Raw genomic sequence first — 20,218 nt, forward strand, 5'->3', positions numbered from 1 at the left:
TTCTAAAATGCACTATAATAATGCAGTTAAAATTGTTATTGATTCATCGATAATTCTAATATTTGAATAACATGTATAGTTAGTTGATTATAAATCATAACATTATATATATATATATATATATATATATATATATATATATATATATATATATATATAATCTTTATAAAAATTCTTTCTTTATATAATTTAAAGAAAATTTGAATAAAGTCATCATTTTTTTTTTTGAGAATAATGGTTTACAAACGATTATTTGCCAACTTTGATAAGAAAAGGAAATGCTGTTCGGTGAAGTTTTAATAAGTTTTGCAGCATACTTTCTGCATTTACTTATGTAATAATTCTGTAGTATATTAAGAATTTCTTTCGTATTTTGATTGCACATACTATATAACTATCACAAAAAATATATATATGCATGATAGACCATCTTTAAAATAATTACAGACCTATCTCATGGTTTAATTCGAAAACTGCGAAAAGTTCTTATTCTAATTTCGTGACAAAAATAAATAAAAAATCGGCATAGTTTCTATCATTTCTGTACAAATTAACATATTTTTATTTTATTTTTTTGCAAATTATGGATTTTTTTTAAGTTGCGGACCTTCATATATATATATATATATATATATATATATATTTATATATAAACCCCACGTTTAAACCCATCGTATGGATTTCAGTTAATTTCTTTTAAAAATATATTATTATATCAGACGATATATCAGTTTAAAAAATTTGTTATATGCAAATAAATTTTTTTTGAATTATAGAAAGTTTTCTAAAACATTAATGCCAAGAATTTAAAAATTAAATATAATAATTCCAAAAGGTGACTAACGGATGGTATATGTCAGTAAAAATATGTGTGGGAATACATATAGACAACTTAGATAAAGTGGAAGAAAAATGTAACCTTTCTATAAACAGAACCCAAAATATTAATGTTTTAAATAATTTTGGTACATGTTTGTATATACAATCCGAATTCCATCGGATGAAGTCATTCGAATACAGTAATAATACCAAAATTCCATTTATGTTATTATTAAATATAATAAATTCTATTATATTTAATAATATAATTTATTATATTTAATGCTCAGCAGAAAATAATAAAATGATATATCAAACTCTACTATAAATCAAATTCCATTTCCATACAATAATGCGTAATTCATGCTCCTGTGCTTCGAAAATTATTTTGAAACAGTTTCAAACCGAGTTGTTTTCTAGTAGTAAATTCTAGCACAAAAATCCAATTCTAATTAGTTTTTTTGCATTTTTTAAAAATAAAATTAAGCATTTTAGAGGTGCGCAGTTTATTATTATTTACAAAGTATTCTTCATTTACTTAATTCTAATACAAAAAAGTATAAAGATTGTTTTTTTTTGTTAATTTATTCATTTAGCAGAGCTAAGTTTTTTATTCGGAAAAACTATCACCTTTTATTATATTAGATAAAATTAATTTTTTATTATAATTATTTATCTTCAATTAATATTAATATAATTATTTTTCTTATATTCAAAGCCCCCACCCCACAGCATTTAGAATTCTAGGGATATAAGAAAAATGTAATGCAAATACATGTTTTAAAAAGTAAAGTAGATGGTATTTGTGAATTGAAAGTCTAGAAAAAAAAATTGTTTCTAAGATTAAAGCTCCGTCTGTAATATAGCAATCAATAGATTCAAGTATAAATCTCAAACGAGTTCTGTAATCTGAAAAATAATACAGTTAGTCGTTTTCCCTCGTAATGCAAAAGAATCTTAATATTTGATCAATCTTCAACCGAAGAAAATATTTTTTTAAAACTAACAACTGATTGAAAAGAAGCATTCCTGATGTCATACGTATCATTTTCTCTTTTGAATCTCCGATTCTGATGTTGTGAAATCAACCTCTCTTCATCTACGATAGAAACTGGATTTTAAAAATGCATTTCAAAAAAAAAAAGTATTCGCTACGAGAAAGAGTTTATGCGATTTTCGCTTTCTTTTCTCGTTTCCCTCTACCTTTTCCCCCCGTCATTTGGATTGAATCGGAATAAATTATAAGTAACTTCGGATGGATAGCAGCATATCTCCTGGCACATTCATTTTCTTCATTTTTAGCATACATACATGCAAACACACACACATACTCCCACGACTGGTTTATCTTAATGAAGACTTCAATCTGCCTTAGACCTGCCATCAAAAAGAACTCTGGTGGAATAGATCGAAGCAAAGCCAATGAAGAAAAAATGTAGCAGTAAAAGAAGTAGAAAATAAGAAAGAAGAAGAAAAAAAGACAATCTCGTCTTTTTATACATTCGTGAAAATATATACCCGATCGAACTGACACCTGCAAAACATTTGGAGCAAAAATACTGGAGCAGGAGGGAAAAATATAAACGTCAAAATGGGGCGACGTCCTATATTTCATTAGGAAACCCGATGGATCCATAGAAAGGGAGAGCGAAAAAAAAGGGAATATTTGAGGGGGGGGAGGTCTGATAGTCGGCATTTTCTATCAAACGTCCGGAAGACAAATCGTACTGATCTTGATTCGACAGAAATATCCAACTCACGGTTCGAAAAGCACATATTCTCTGGAAAATTCCATAACTTTGACCCCATGAATATGTAAAAGGCATTTTAAAATCTTCTTCATGGTCATTACCTTTCTACATAACTACACCAATTAAATGCAGTGATTGGACAGATATGAACCCTTAAAGAACCATTCATAATAGAGATCTCACATTTTCCACTGGGGGTTTCAGTGGCATGTATAGGGAAGACCTTTAAACTCAATTATCAGCGAATGGTAATTAGCAGTCAACACCACGTGTTTTACGATAATTTATTCATGGATGCATTTTCTTTGTTGTTTTCAGAGGTTGACACATATATATTCTTTTTCTTGATTGCATTAAAAGTGGTTGAGGTGATTTTAACCTTTTATATGAGTTAACTTATCTAAAGAAGAGTTTTTTTTTTTTTTAATTTAACCATCGGTGAAATAACTTTGATATCGATGAGAGGAAATTATTTAAATCTCTATGCCTCTTGAGAGGCTTTTATCTCAATGATTTTTCATTTTTACTCTGTATAATAAATGAGATAAACAAACGGAAATAGTTTCCCAAAGACTTTCTCGCATACTTTGTAATAAATTTATCATGCCATAGCAATGGAGTACAATAGTCACAAAATAATTTTTGGTGTAAATTTAGCATTTTTCCTGTATTAATCGTGATAGACTTGGGGAGTTATTTGGCGATTAATTCCTGTCATACGTTAATAATATCGAAAACTCAAATTTTTGTTTTATAATGCTTTTCTGAACCAATTGAAGCAAAAATTTGACACAAAACTGCACTTAAAATCACCAATTATATTCACAAATCTGATATATTTAAGTCATTGTGCTTTTGTATTATAACATTTGATTATTTCTGAAACTGCAGACCGACAGACTGTCAACCCGTAGTTGGATTAGGCTTAAACTTTCCCAGGTTCCACGGTATGGATGATAAATCTGTGCACTGAATCTTATCTGCCTAGCACTCTTCGGTTTGTAGTTATTATTCAGTTTATATTATTGTTTGTAGTTAGGTTCGGTTTATATTATACAAACAGCCGGAAAGATGAATTTCCTCTGAACGGATATTATTCAAGATTTGATAGAAATCTGCAGATTGGTGTAAAGATATATTGTATACCAAATTTCAACTGTGTAGCAGAAATCGTTTTTAAATTATCTTTATCACAGACAGATACACGGGCATTTTCCGTAAACGTTTTCGAACCCAGTGAAGTCTAAAACGTGAAGTTTCGTCAAAATCTCGAGTTCGAATTTTCGGACGATTACTAAACTTTCTCTATACTTAAGTACACGAGAAAATAGAAATATAACATATATTTACTAATAAATATTATTTTGCCAAATGTGTAAATTTTAAACTCAGTACATTATCTTTGAATGTATAATAATACTTATGAATGCAGACAAATATAAGTACAGTTTCATAAGGATATTCGATTTTTTTTACTAATAAACAAGTAAAATCAACTTTTTTGTTTTATCTTCTTTTCAATATGGATGGTGAAAAAACTGTACTAATCACTAATTAGCTGCTACAATCTTCGATCGATGCTGCTTCAAATAAGTGTCATGAATTTCTACTTTAAACAGTTAAATAAATTGAGCGAAGATTGAGAATATAATAAGCGTATCCTTGAAAATTTAATTGCGCTGAGATGACCGTGCATTGCGAAGCTAAATTAGGATTCTTTACAATGCAAGACTCCAATAGCAAAAACTGTTCTCAACTATATTTTATACAATTTTATTACTCTTCAAGATACAAATTAATTTTAAGCAGACTGTTTATCACTGTGTTCTCTTTAGAGATTAAGAATGTCAGTTAAGTAGTTGTTAATCAAAAAGGCGGTATATTTGAACATTTAATGTATCATTAATTGTGACCAATCTCTATTGCTTCTGTATTAGCAATGAAAGCCAATTAAAGGATTCCTTTTATTACAGTGATACACGTTGATCATAGGTATATTCTTTCGCACAGAAATAAAAAAAAATAGCTCAAAGTCAATCTCATCCTACCTAGGATGTTAATTCCATGATATCTTTCATTTTAATATGTATTTAAGTAATTTTCTGGAATTGTGGGTTACTGGTATTTAAAATTTTATAAGAAAATATTAAAATAAAAAAGGCATTTAGTAAAAATGTACTCAAAAGCGAAATTTATCAACTTTATGGGCAAACTGAAAGTAGAATTGAAGTAGCAAAACTGTTTTTAATAATCTTTTATAAAAGACTTCTAATCCCCTGTTGATAATTCTCAATTTTCACTCATAAATCAAAATTTACCAATCAAAATGATTCAGAACTTTATTTACCAAATGCATCTTTGATATTCAACAATTAATAAAATAAATTTGATTTAAAAAAAATTTAATATGGTAATTACAGAATGAGACAAACATAATTATGGGTGCATTTACTAAAATCATGTTAGTTATTAATTTTTTTAAAAAAACTTACTCTTAAATTGTTTTTGGAATATTTAATAATTTTTCAAGATATTTAATGAAAATGCTTGAGAATCAACCATGAAATTAATTATACAAATAACGATTTATATAGATACTTTATAATCATATTTATGAATATATGTATCTAAGAGCTTTACATATTTTGACACTGAAACCACAAGATTTAAAAAGTTTATCTTGATATAAGCGTATACAATTTATACCTTTGAAGGGTTTTTTGCAATTAAAATTTGGGTACTTAATTTTCTAAGAAATTTTACACTATTCAAATTTGTAAATATCTATTATGCAAAAAATCAATTTTCATTACAGAATATAGTCAGTTATTTAATTACATATATGTAGCATCAACATCTTAATTCTGCATATAATTACCACAAAAAAAAGGAGAAAGATTTAGAATTTTCAAAATTTTATTAATTAACTTTTTATTCATTTTCATTATGTAAGAAACTAATTTTTTCTTAAAATAATCACAATAAACACAAAAGATATTTGCATGATTGGCTTTTAAAAATAAAAACTATCGGTAAATAATAATATAATTATAAATCTTCAACGTTCAATTGTAGTTAAAAATATATTATAAGTCATTCTTGTCAATAAAAAGATTAATGGATTTTTAGTAAATAAATTAAGGAACTTACTTTTAACTATAGAAATAAATAGATTATAATATCATTTTTTGTAAAACTAGAAGTAATTTCAATTATATTTACTTTTAAATGAAATAATAATGCTACATTAAAGTAAAAAATCTGCTCCAGGCTCGAAATTTACTCTATCTGATATTATTTGATATGAACATTAAATGAAATCTTAATTAAACTAATTTTCTGCAATTATGAATTGGTACTATTAAAATGAACATTAGAAAATACTAAGTAAGGGAGTTATTTACTTGCAAAACGATCATCACTCAATGCTATCAATTTTGATGGGAAAATGATAGTGGACCTGAAACAGTGAATTGTTTTTAACGATCCTCCAAAGGGTCGTTAAGCTCTCGCTGTTTATCCTCTTGGATCCCGGGCGCTAAATCAAGATGACACATGATATTTATGTAAATTTAATCAATTCCTGATTTACTAGAGTTTAATACCCAAGTTCTAGAGTGAGATAAACATTATTATTGGAATAAAGTCGTGCTATAATGCAGCACTGCAAGAAAGAATATTGATTTTGAATTAGGATATACCGATGCTTTATGTAAACTAAATTTGTTTTTCCTATTCAGTCGAATGAAATTACCGACGATGAGATAGGATTCGGATTGTTTATGGCATTGATAACTCTCCGAATTGAATCGAAACTACGAAATTATTCAACTGTAGGAAAATATGAATATTTTCATTTAATTTTATAACGTTTTAGATAACACATTATTTTTAATTATTATTAAGTTACAATATTAAATTTCATAGCATATAATAGTTTGTATTAATGTTTAAAATCCATTTCAAGTGCAATTAATTATTGTTAATGATTAAATTATGTATCATGAATGCTGTTTCGATTTGCATACCAATTATTTTATACATATAGACATTCGAAAACGAATTATTATTATTTTATTTATTACTTTCAATTACACTGTATATTGCTAACTTTTATGATATTTTTAATTATTTTTTATTTATCTATTGAAAAATTTATATATAAGGGAACGATTTCGATATTATAATATTGATAAATGTTATTGCTGTAGCAGAGAAAAAAATTGATCAAGAAATTCATTAAACTATTTACACTAGAGAAACACAAATGTCTACATATTATCGATGATTATGTTTACGAAATTCATATATTATATTCTAGCATCAGGTATTACTTTCTGTGAATTAAAATAATTTAATATGATGATGCGTATTGGGTCAAAAATATTATTAAATTTTTAAATTTTAGTTTGTTTATTAATATTTCATCTCTCTATTTAAATTCTCTAAATATTAAATATAATAAATTATTGATGTTATTTTAATCTAATGAATTAACAAACATCAGACTTTTTTTTCAGGTATCCGGATTCGCATCCAATATTGATGTATTTGTAAAAAAAAACCTTCTGACTCCCTCACAAAGTGCCTAACATCCGTAGCTATTAGAACACCCTGAAACCAATTGTTCATTCTTCAAACCAGAAAATAAACTTGGTAAGCTATATTTTAATAAATATACTAACGCTTCTTGGTGACTAGTTTGTTGAATTAGTACAGCTAATAAGTAGGAAGTCATCCTTTTGTGGGATTTATTACGTCAATTTTGCATGTACGTTAATTATCTTAAAATAATAATAGTGCAATATAACCTCTGCTAAGTACAGTTTATAGAATCAGATTACTTGAGTATTGCTATTAGATTCACTCTTGAAAATCGTAGGTAATACTTTCAAACTCTTTTTGAAAATTTCATAGACTCAGTTGTGTAAATGGTGGTTATCAGATTCTCAGCATTATTTACCCATCTTCAAGGATTGGAAGCAATTATCTGATCTAACTAATTGCAGCACTCAGACCTAGAATGTTTTCTAACTTATTATTTTACGCTTATTTAAATATTTTAATTATAATTATTAATTTAATTTACATATTTTAATTACATTAATAATTTAAATACACTTATCAATATTTTATTTGTAATTTAATAAAAATCTTTATTTACTAAGTAATTATTTTCTTCGGAACTTGTGAATAATGCATTAAACTGGTAAAACTAATTATAATTCATTTTTTTTTCTAATTTTACGAAAAAATTGTAAATACAATTTTCTGAAATGAGAATAGTTAGCAATACAAGGTTTCAAGGGAAAATAATTATAATTTGGTCTGTGTCTGTGCAAATGTGATTGCATCAAAAATATATAAAAATAATTCGAAACGAATGTAAACAGATCTCAATTTAGGCTCGTAAGATTATTAAATATTTGATTTCAAAAGAAGCTAGATAATTTATTTCTAATTAACAACATCATATTAGAAATACATAGTAATACTTAATCATATTAATATGCATATACTTAATATTCATTACCTACCTATACTTAAGTGAATATCATATTAAGTATATCGTATTGGAAGCATCGTATCGCTTAAACAACATCATATTAAGTTATCAGTATTTAGTAAAATACTCGCTATACTTTTGTGTAAAAATGTCTCACGAGCAGCGAAAACGAAAGTACATTATTAATATGCTCTTATTTCGCTTCTGACGAAATAGTCTACGACCATTTCTAAAGAATTGACATCTGAAAATTCTCAACGTTGGTCCACAACTCGCACGAGTAATTTTATTTTCATAAAAAATTATGTTTTCTTTTCGAAATATTTAAAAAAAAAAAACTATTTTTCTGTTGACAAAAATTATTACTTGCTTTGTTTCTCTACAAAAACGTCGCCAGGTACATTCCTGCTTCTCTCCAAGAATTGTGAATAAAAATGTTCAAAGTACGCTAATATTATTTTAAATTCCTTAGAAACACACTAGCTAGACACATTTATAATAGTTCAATATTAATGTTCAAAGTACGCTAATATTATTTTAAATTCCTTAGAAACACACTAGCTAGACACATTTATAATAGCTCAATATTAAAACCACATATCCGATTAGAATTATTTTTTCACTTTTAATGAAAGTAAAATTGAATCCTCACATTCAGCCTGATCAATGTGAAATTCAGTCAGTCAGTATAAATCTGAAATTAAAATATAAATCGTAGAAACTTGGAGTCATTTCCCGTCTTTGGGAACGGGCAGATTTCGACGCTAATAATATCGGCTTAAGGCTGTCTCAGTGGCGTCAAAAACATCCAATAATCAGCAGATGACCTCTAGGATGTTTCTGTGTCGAGATCGCTACATTTATATTATGAACTTTAGATACTAAAGAGGGCAATCAAATTGAAAACTAAATTTAAAAGGGTAGTTTCTAAATCCATTTTAGCATTTGGGATACTTTAGAAAAAATACCATATACTTTTTTTGATTAATATAGTGAAGTGTTTCAACAGTCATGGATATTGCTGATGAATGCTAGTCATGCCTTTTTTTGAAATGGTACATCCGAGTCAGATAAAGTCAGGATAAAACTAAAAGCTACAGTATTAAATAGAAATCGCTGCGGAATACTTGGTAATACATAAAACACGCTTGAAGACTAAACATAAAACACGCTATAGCATAAAACACGCTATAGCATAAAACACGCTTGATGACTAATACTTTCAAATTTGATAGATATAAAAAATTGTACTAGAGGTAATTTATAAAATTACAATCAAAAAGATTCCGAATAGTTATTTTGACAGGAGATATAAGAATTTAATTATCGAATGGACTGAATAATAAGATAAGCATCAATATACTATCCAAAATCATGATTTCTTTTGTATTGGCTCTGTCTCTATGGGCTCTGTATTGAATCTGCCAATGGCACTGCTTCTGAAATTAAAATGTACCTAAATGAATAAAGAATTTGATTAGAAGACTTGGATACCGTTTGTTTTGATGACACTAATATTAATACTAAGTGGAAAAAGGGTGCGTTTCGTCATTTTGAAGACTATGCTGGAAGGTTGCTGTAATTGGGTTTTTAATTATCTTCATTTTGTTTAGTTACCACTTCGTTATCTCCAACGACGAGGAAAAAAAACTGATTCTAGATTATTTTAGGGATCTACTATAGATAAATCTGAGATGTAAAAAAAACTACCAGTGATAGAATTTTGGCTAAAATTAATTTAATCATAAAATTTATAAAGCATTAAAATAAATCTAAGTTGTTAATTTTAAGGATTTAAAAAATTAAATTCTTTCCTAAAACTGTAAGGATTATCATGAACAGAAGGTATTTTACAAATAATTGCATATTTTTTTCTATTGTAGCACCCTGAAATAATCCTGCACCATAACATTTAAAAATCATTGAGGGAATACTAAAAATAAAGAAATTATCCATTATTTTTCAAATATTTAGACACTTTATGCTACAGTGAGATATAAATAGACCGAATAGTTTCACTTTCTCTCTCTTTTTTTTGATGTAAATGTGCACCAATTGCAACTGTTCCGTGCAAAAATTTATACTTGAAAAGACACTTTTCGCACCATCATAACATAAAATAATCAATGCCTTTGGCAGATAATCATTAGAACAAAAGATTGAGACCCTCCTCTTATAGACCAAAAATAGAAATTCTGAGAGATTGTGGGCCTCTTACCAAGAAAATAACAGGCTGTTTAGCTTTTGATGAAGTAATATATTTTAGCTTATATTAATCTCTAATAATGTCTTTTCTCAAGTATTCTTTAGTAACACATAAAATCGAAGAGTTTATTCCTTACAGAAAAGTGATTTAAAGTCTTCACAATAATCCTTCAGATCTTTATAGTATGTTACACTCACATAAGCATCAATTTCAAGAATTGTTCACTCCCAAATCTACCCACAACATGGTTAAAGATATATAATAAGAGAGAGAAGAAAATAAGATACAACAGTGAAGAATGTTCTTTCTGTAGTGGTTTGCATTAAATTAACTGGCTGTAATAAGTGAAAATTCTTCTTTGAGACATCCCTTCATATGATTTTAAGAATTATCTAACGTTTATTATTTTTTTTTCAAAACTTTGAAGCAATTATTATTCTAGAGAATCTAAGGACATTAAACATATGATTATATGAGGTATCAAAATTGGGAAACTTTTTCTAAGCTGATAACAAAAGCTTTCTGAGATATCACATAATTTTATGCATTTTAAAATTGCAGTATATAAGAAGTAAATTTGTTTCAATGCAAGTGTAAATCTTTCTATGAACATAGATTAATTTTTACCATAATTTGTCTCCAGTGAAAACGGTTGCACTCCAATATTATATATATATATATATATTGCCAACGAAGTACAGTTGATTTAAGTTATTTCAAATATTTTATAGAAATTTTGCCAAAATAGATTATTAATCATTGTTTTGGCTGAATTTTTATAAAATATTTGAAAGATAAGTAATTAAAAATTTTCATGCGAATTCTGGAGAACTTTGAGATAATCATATGAATTTCTAAATTCAGCGCTATATAATATTGAGAATTCGTTCCAACGTTGGACGCTTGAGAGTTTGTAGTACCTTATAATATGATTTACGAGCTTCTAGTATCGAGAATTCGCGTTAGAAGATATTCCAGTAGTTGTCGGGCTTTAACATTCAGAGTAAGTTGTCCTTTTGCAAGCGCGCTAGACTAATTTAATCAAGGAAATTGTCCTTCTTTTTATCTGAATTCATAATGCTAAAACTGTAGCAAATGTAGTGATAAGTGCAACTTTTTTGCCATCAATGGCTCACTCAAACGATCAAACATTGGATCAAATAGGCATCATACAGTGTAGCTGAATTACTAGTATCTGAAGTTGGCTAATTATTTGACTCAAACATTGGTTCCAACGTTATAGTCAATATTTGACGTATCTGTTGAGGCGGACTAAGATATATAATAAATTTGAGCATGTATAAATTCATAAGTTGTAAATTTTTATTTAAAATATTTCGATTACAAGGAAAAATTTTTCAATAGTCTTTACTGGAGTAATTATAATTTATTATTCATTTCAATGCTTTTGATGAACAATGATAAAATGATACAAAGATATTCTGAAATCATCTCTATCCCTATGGCTCTGAGTTTCATTTTGTTAACAGCTTCCCTCTTTCTAAATTCAATTAATCCTTAATGTTAAATGCTTTGTTCTATCTGTTAAATGCAGTTTCTCATTGTTTAATTTCATTTCACCGTGTAGCAAATAAAACAAATTCTAACTTAGAATCTATGAGAATATTCCAGAATCACGAGGTCACTGTTATTTGTACCTCAAGTAGCAGTGAAAAAATTATTAAAAATGTATTTGAGATAATTTACAATATGATTAAATATTTTTCTAAATATTCCTAATATGTCATAATTATTTAATTACAATATATCGGTGATAAAATTTTTGTTTTAGTAAAGTAGCAATAAAAATTAATTGGTGTATCTTCCGTACAGAAGCCTTTCAAAATAGACATGCTATGAAAATACTTTCAGATTGCGAATGATTTTGAAAGAAAGCATAAGCAAGTATGAAAAAACAAAACTATTTTTTCCCTAAATGTAAGTATGGCTGGCTCTCAATTCGAAATACAACAAAAAAAGCTATCCAAATCTCGATCTTGAAATAAAATAATCGGAAGACCTATAATTTATAGGGAATGATATGCTTGCTATGAAAAGAAAGCAATTATCTCACTTGTTAAATTATTTTCCAAAACAGTGGGAAAAAACGCTAAATCATTTCAACCATTCTGTAAAATAATTTGCTTGATTGCCTTTTAAATATTTTTTTTCAGAATTAAATTCCATTATAAGTTTTATCAAATATTTCATTAAATATTGTACATGTTAATAGAACAAAATGCTTGGCTAAAGGATCTTCTATCGTAGTAAAATCAGTTTTCTACTGATAAAAAAATTTTAATTAGGAAAAGATATTATATGTATCATTAACAATTTTCTTCTAAATTAAAAGACAAGTTTGAAGCAATATTTTTAATGAAAATAAGTTTTACTTTTTTTATCAATTTCTACATAAAATTTATATATTAGATGTTCATTAACTTAAACAAGGTTAAAGTTAGCATATATTTTTAATGAAGAATCTTAGTTTTTTCAGGAAATGTCTTCTTTGTAATAAGTAGCTACAATATATTTATCTCTTTTAGCTATATACCTCTTTTTATGGTTTTTATGCTCGGCAGCGCTTATTGAAACTTATTTTTTAAATTTAAATTGCTATTTTATTTTTTATATCATCTTTACCTGGAGATATGTAGCTATTTAATATATTTAATGGTTTTCCTAATTAGGGAAAATATTTTAATCATAGTCATCTCTTGAGATATACATGCTTTTTAATTATAAAGATTTCCATAAATTTCATCCAACTGTAGCTCTAATTAAAAGGCTTGCATTTACCCTAATGATGTTACGGTATGATTTAAAAATGTGGATTATTTTATTATTTTTAATTCTAGTTTATATTAAAATTTAAATATATTTTTACTAAAAATAATTTATATAAAATAACAACTCTTTTACATAAAATTATCGCTGTTTTGTTCATAAGAAATGCAATAAATGTTTGTGAATCAAGAATTTTTTTTTCAGATTTTTAAATGTTTTGTTACTATTATTATATTTATGATGGATCTTGTTAAAAAGATTCATAACTCAAAAAATTCTTTTATTTTCCTATTTTCATTAGAGCTCAACATAAAATTTTATTGGTAAAGTATAATTTTTCTGAAAATTAATTAATGGGGGAAAAATAGATGAAATTTTTTGATGTAAAACCTAATTTAAAAATATTTACTTACGAGAACGTGCACTGAAATTTTTGAAGATTTTTAGAGTAGCTTCAAACATAACACACACTCACACACACACACGTGTGTGTGTGTAAATAATAATAAAAATATTATTTTAAGAATTATTTTTGACAAATTTGTCTCTTACAGAAATATTAAGAAAATATTTGTGAATTCTTACTGACAAAAATATAAATTATTTCTTTGATACACAAAAACATTAAAACACGGACATTTGAGACCACATAGAATTATAATAAAATATACTTATGAAAACACATATTTAAAGCCACAAATAAGAACATATATTATTCACAATCATTTGAATAAAACATTGGTAATAACATCATGATTATTAATTAATTGGTAACATCATGATTATTAGTTAGAAATAGTAATATGGTTATCCATTTTAACAATCATAATTTGAAGTTATATGTAATCAAGTGATGAGAAAACTATAATTGAATATATTGATGTGCACTTGTCTGTACAAAATATGGTAAAATATTCGTAACATTAAAAGACAATACTAAAAAAAATATAAGTCTAACGTTCGGATGAGGTAATCTTAGAAATGCAATTGCTACTCAAATTTTGAAGCAATATAGATACTATATGTGAAATTTTGCAATAAATATAGTTTTTGTTTTTTAATTGAACCTTCACTAATCTGCCAATTATATTATCTAGTATCTGCTGTTGTAGGATAAAATAAGCGTAATTCATTTTTAGGTACACAATTTTTTTCTGTCTATTTAAAAAAAAAGTTTTTGTTGCAAACATTTTATTATTTTAATGAATATAATAAATCTAATATTCTTATTAGATTTATAAATTATTGATAAAATGTTAGATTTTTTGATATAATTGGATAATTAATATTTAATTATCTCTTAATGTATGTGAAATTTTTTAAATATATTCTTTATTGTTCATCTGTATATTATATCCAAACAATGATATTCATGAATTTTATTTTTCACGTAGAAGTTAGTTAAAACATCACTGTGTCCAAATTCATAAAATAAAATGAAGGCTTCCCAAGATAGAAATAGCTAAATAAATAAATAAGCACATTTAGATATCAAGTGAACATAGAAAACAACTTCAAACATAAGTTTAAAAGCTTGGACATTTTCAAGACTTAATTCTACACATTTATTTCTGACGCATTTAAGTATATATTATTCAAAATCTAATAAAATTAACTTAATTTGTTTTTTTGGTTCTTTCTTCGCATCTATAGGTATTCGCTTACTTATTAAAACTCTCTTTTAATATTAATTAAATATTATTATTATATAATTAAACTAATGTTAATTTGAAATCCTAAAAAAATATTAATTTATTCCATAAAAATAAACATAACTTCAAATATTCTAAGAAAGAGGCAGTAACAGCCAGTTATATATTTATTTTAGAATATTTTATTTATAAAATTTAAAAAAAAAATATTGTATTTTAGTCTTTTAAAAAATACTGGTCTTAGTAGAAGCTAGTGGCTTTGTCAGAACATTTAAATAACCCTTTAAAGGGCCATTTTTTTCTATTCATATTATGTTAAAATATTTTTAGGCTTGAAATTAGAATAAGAAAAGGGATTCATTTAGCTTATTAGATAAATTTAATTTGATTAATTAATTAATTTGGTTAATCAATAATTAAGTACAAATCAAGACACATCATTTTGTGTAAGATAAAGAACTGAAACATCTAAATTTCTATCTTCGTAAAAAAAAATTGTCAGAACTTATGCCAACATACATAATTTCATACAAGGATTGATAAAGTTGTTAGGAAGCATACTTCCCACGCAGCTAGAAAGGGTTAAGATAAGTTCTACTACAAAGTTACTAAGACACGTTTACGATATTATACAGCATTCATAACATGAAGCATTTTCATATAATACCTATAGATAAGTCAGTAATATATTGTATATGATTTTCATTTCATGATTTCAAAACCATATCAAAATAGTTATATTTTTAATATAAACAAAAATATTCATGTTTTAAAAATTCATCTTTAAATATTCATTAGTTAAATATTCATCTTTTTGAAAATTCTCATTCATTTCTATCATGATAAAGAAAGTGAATGATCCTAATAAACATATTTTTATTATTGTTGATAATATTACATTTCTAGAAATTATTTAATATATTTTGTACATCTGATGTATTTCGAAATCCATTGACGATATATTTATAACTATACCTCCCCAAATTTATTACAAATATGTTACTATTATTCAAAATTACATTTTAGATGTCAGTTCTAATTATCGCTATCTATAATAAGGAAGTCCTTACCCAAGCACTCCACGGTTCTGAAATGGATTCTAATAATTTAAATGTGCCCTGTGTTACGGGTCTTTACCACTCTACAGCGACCATTGCTGTGTCGTTTCATGATTAAGCTGTCTGCTAGGATTATACAAGAATTCCCAGTAGCAAATCCGTCTTATCTGTATTGGAGTCCATGCTCTAAGTATGGAACTCCGAGTCGCAGAAATTAATTCTGAAGGAGCAGAATTTTAATAACTTTTACCAGTACAAAGCAACTATTTTTAGAGAGTATATTCGACCTATACTGCATTTCAGAAGGTGACATCACACCTGAACTTTTAATAACTGTTTAAATGAAAGATAATTTTACAAATGTGGAGATTAAATAAGAAAAAAAATAATAATATTTATTTATACTTTTGAATCTTCAAATCTATTTTTTTCTCAACCTTAGTAACTGGTGTTATAATTGGTCAGAAACCAAAATTTAATTTATGAATAATTATTATATAATTTTTATATTACTTATTCATATTTTATTAATTTTATATATAATTCTAATGTATATAATTATATTTCTAATTCATTTTTATTTTGGGGCGAAAACACTAATGTATAAAATTTCATTCCTCTAACCCATCTTTCTTTCGCCACAGAATATCCCCGAACTTGGAATCTCTAGGATTCCCTGTCGGTTGAAAGGATATACGTGGAATTATTTATTAAGATAAAAAAAATACACATAAAAAGACATAAAATATCATCAATGCACATAAAAAGACATAAAATATCATCAATACATTAAAAAAGTAACTATATACAATATTATAATGATGAAGGTGGTGTTCGGTGGGGAGTATGAATAGATCAAATATATTGAAGGTAATATATTCCGGAGAAGAGCTTGGTTAAGAAATGAAGCGAAAATTTATACTGGGCTTGGGTCTGGAGAAATCAATTCCTCATTCTCTTGTAGGAACCGCACAAGATTTCTAATTTTAACCTTGGACATCTTGTTTCTCATAACGTTGGTCCACCAGATATTTTCTAGGTCGTGGGTGGGTTTTTTGAGATGAAAAGATGTGGTGAGAGGGCAGCTAGTGGCATAATGAAGGGGATCGCCTACTTCGCCGCAGCCATATTGATCAGATTCTTTAATATGGAATCTCTTGAAATATGAAGGGAAAGGGCCATGGCCAGTTGCAAAGATAATGTCAAGCCTATTCCAAGATGGTGGGCTAAAGGACACTTTAGAGATGATTTGATGGATGTTTCTGCCAGTTGAGCCATTGTCCCATTCTTATTGCCATTTCTGTAGGCTCAATTCCTTTAGAATACTTTTCAGATGTCTTTTAGGAGCTGGGTATTGAAAGGGCGTACCTGCAGAAATAGCTTGTTTGGCTAGGAAATCTGCAACGTCGTTTCCGTTGTGTCCCACATGTGCTTTAACCCATCCTAACTTAATAGAAGGTTGGGAGAGAAATGCAACACGCCCAACGTGGGGCTCGTACCCACGACCCCGAGATTAAGAGTCTCGTGCTCTACCGACTGAGCTAGCCGGGCGACCCTCTAACCCATCTGGAATTTAGAGTAAACTCGATTACAAAATGTTCATATTCACAATAATTATACAAGACAAAATATAAAAAGGTGCTTAATGTTATATCCAGGTTCAATTTCTCTCGAGTTAATTGCTCAAAACATGTTTCAATTTTTCCAAAATACTTTCATACTTTTGAAAAAAAGATACTATAATTAGTATTACGATTTTCTAAAATATAATTTAAATGAATTAAGAGAATTCGCTTATAAATTTGGTTATTCTCAAAAACCTAATGAATAAGATATTTGGCATGATGAAAGTTAGACAGAATATAACACGAGGAGAACTGCCCAATTACTCAGTTATCATTACTCGGAAATGTAAGATACGGAAATAAAATTCTATTCAGAGCCTGCAATGCTGAAGTTATATTTATCTTGAATATAATTTAAATTCCATATACTCAAATCAGAATTATAAAGTTAAGTGCACGAAAGTCATAAAAAAAATTTGGTTAAAGAATCATTAATCGTTATCTGTGAATCCTCAAGACAGGTATGATTCGCATGTCTGAGTTTATTTTAAAGAAAACAGAAGTATTTAAAAACAGAAAAAGCTTTCTGTAAAAAAAAAAGAAAAAAAGAACATTTTTGGGGGTATAATGATTTAATAATTCACTATTAATTTGCTTCAGTTGTATTAACGCTATGGAGTTTTCCCAGTCCACAACATTTTTCGAATTTCCCCATAGTATGCACTTGTAAAAGTCAAAATCTAACAAATATGGCAACTGAATGGTTCCTAATCAAAACATACAATTAATAATTTTTTTCATCCCTCAATTATTTTGCGATTCACCGCATTTTCCAATAATTGGTAATTTGTACAGTCGCAGCGCTACTTGTCGATAACATCTTGTAATAATGCAAAGGGCAACGGGGATAACTAACTCTTTTGCAATAACAACTTTTATACTCTCTTTACCATTATGTTTTTTTTTAAATCAGTAATTTTAAGATATTAACAAGGTTTGATTTTTAAATAAACAAAATTTGCAATTTCATATGTGCACCTTAACTTCAGACAGGCCCGATCCGAGCTATCGAGACTTTAGTGGTGTTTTGAAAATTACTTCATTTTATGCTATCATTTCATGAAAAAAGGCTCATTTACCCAAAAGTTCTTATACGAATTTAAATCAAGTATTATTGAAATTAATTTCAGAACATTATCCTGGTAAGACTTCTAATATTATTTCCATGCTTTTTATTATTTTATAATTCTAATAAAAAAATTCTTTACGATTAGTACTGAATATCGTTTAGATTATGCTAAGAAATACATTACATGAACTAACAATAATAAGAACTAACTAAGAATACATTACATGTAATTCGTTTTACTATTTTTTTTTAAATGAAAAAAAATGATTTTACAAAATTGGCGATAAAAAGGAACTCCAAGATTTGCATTTCCTAAGGACCTCTAGAGGGAATAATCCGGACCTGGATTCTGTGTATGGCATAACAAGAAATAAAGTAGTAAAGAATTAATTTTCAATTCATAAACAAATTTCATTTAGCATCAGACTTGTGAAAACGAAGTTATAATCAGATTTAAATATTTTGTTTACTAAAATAAAGAAGTCCAACTGACAACACAGACGCCAACTTTAGCTATGATTTTGAACTTGCGGAATCCCATTCATAGTGCCTACTTTAAGTTTAAGAAACCTTTTCCTAATTAAAACCCAGGAAATCTAACTATTTTCTTTTTCTTTTCCTACAGGATTTTCTATTTTTATATGCTCTGATTCACGATATTACCGAGGTTTAGAAGGAGACACTCAAGGACGCTGTGATTAAGCCTCATTTGTTTAATGAGCTTCTCTTGAATGTGTTGATATATACATATAGAGTCATTTTGGCTGGTGCATTCCTTCGAGACAAAATACACCATACATGAGATGTATAGTACTGAAATTGTAAATATGGAAGTATAGAAATTACAAGAATTTTATTTATACTGTTTATTATGTTTCTGTAGTATATAGATGTTTCAAGACATTAATAAATTGTTATTACTATTTTTACTTGCTTTTATCTGTCTCAATTTTTTTCATGTATACGTTACTAAAAAATATTAGTCCCCTCAATTAATCTCTCGATTGTATTTTTTTATGAAATTTTCATGTGAAGAAATGAACTTTATTTTTCACTAACATACAAATTTCATTGATTATAATATTTTTCTTACTATTAAATATAAAAATCTATCAATCCATTTATTGCTAGCAAGTAAGCATACATATTTTTCTTTTAGTATAAATTCCTTTTGCAGTTTTAACGTTTCCAATAATAAAAACACATGACAATTCAATTTTAAAATTAACTAAAAATATTTTTTTATTACAGACAATTTAAAGTGTTCATTATTATAATTAATCTAAAATCAGATCTTAGAAAGACGCTTAATTTACTTTAAAGATGTAGATAAACAAGTTTTTCTTTCTTTCCTTTTTTTTCCGTAAAAATTCATATATTTTGTCATTTTATTATCTTATCACGGTTTCAGAAATGAGCACTCTAGTAAATAATGTAACTTTGTGAATTTTTAAGACAAATAAATGCAATTCCTTAGAATGATTATTTTTATCTTCATTAAAAAATAGAGTTATTTTAAATAAAAATACTCCTATAAATAATAATACTACAAATCATTAAAAAATGAAAGAAGATCCATTCAGTAATTGCAATTTTTCAATAAGATATTTTGTAATATAGTAAGTATTTGGAAAATAATTGTCGTTCTAAAAGATACTAAAATATATAGACCACCTAAATATTTCAGCACTCGATGATAAAACATTGGTATCAAAATAATATTTAGAAAAACAAAACTAGAATGT

The 20,218-nt window shown here is 26.9% G+C and overlaps 1 protein-coding gene and 1 non-coding gene across 2 annotated transcripts in view; one reads left to right on the top strand and one right to left on the bottom strand.

The window, feature by feature from the left end:
- The window catches only part of LOC129966074 (nephrin-like), a 679,668-nt gene extending 660,367 nt beyond the window's left edge, over positions 1–19,301 (top strand). The window contains exons 23-24 of the mRNA XM_056080443.1: positions 7,091–7,226; positions 19,099–19,301. The gene's annotated coding sequence lies outside the window, so the exon portion shown is untranslated. The remainder of the gene's footprint in view (positions 1–7,090; positions 7,227–19,098) is intronic.
- On the bottom strand, positions 17,258–17,330 carry Trnak-cuu (transfer RNA lysine (anticodon CUU)). The gene has a single exon. It is a non-coding gene; the product is annotated as a tRNA-Lys (tRNA).
- Positions 19,302–20,218: the final 917 nt, after the last annotated feature.

This window comes from Argiope bruennichi, chromosome 4 (assembly GCF_947563725.1).
Source record: "Argiope bruennichi chromosome 4, qqArgBrue1.1, whole genome shotgun sequence".
NCBI classification, from domain to species: domain Eukaryota; kingdom Metazoa; phylum Arthropoda; class Arachnida; order Araneae; family Araneidae; genus Argiope; species Argiope bruennichi.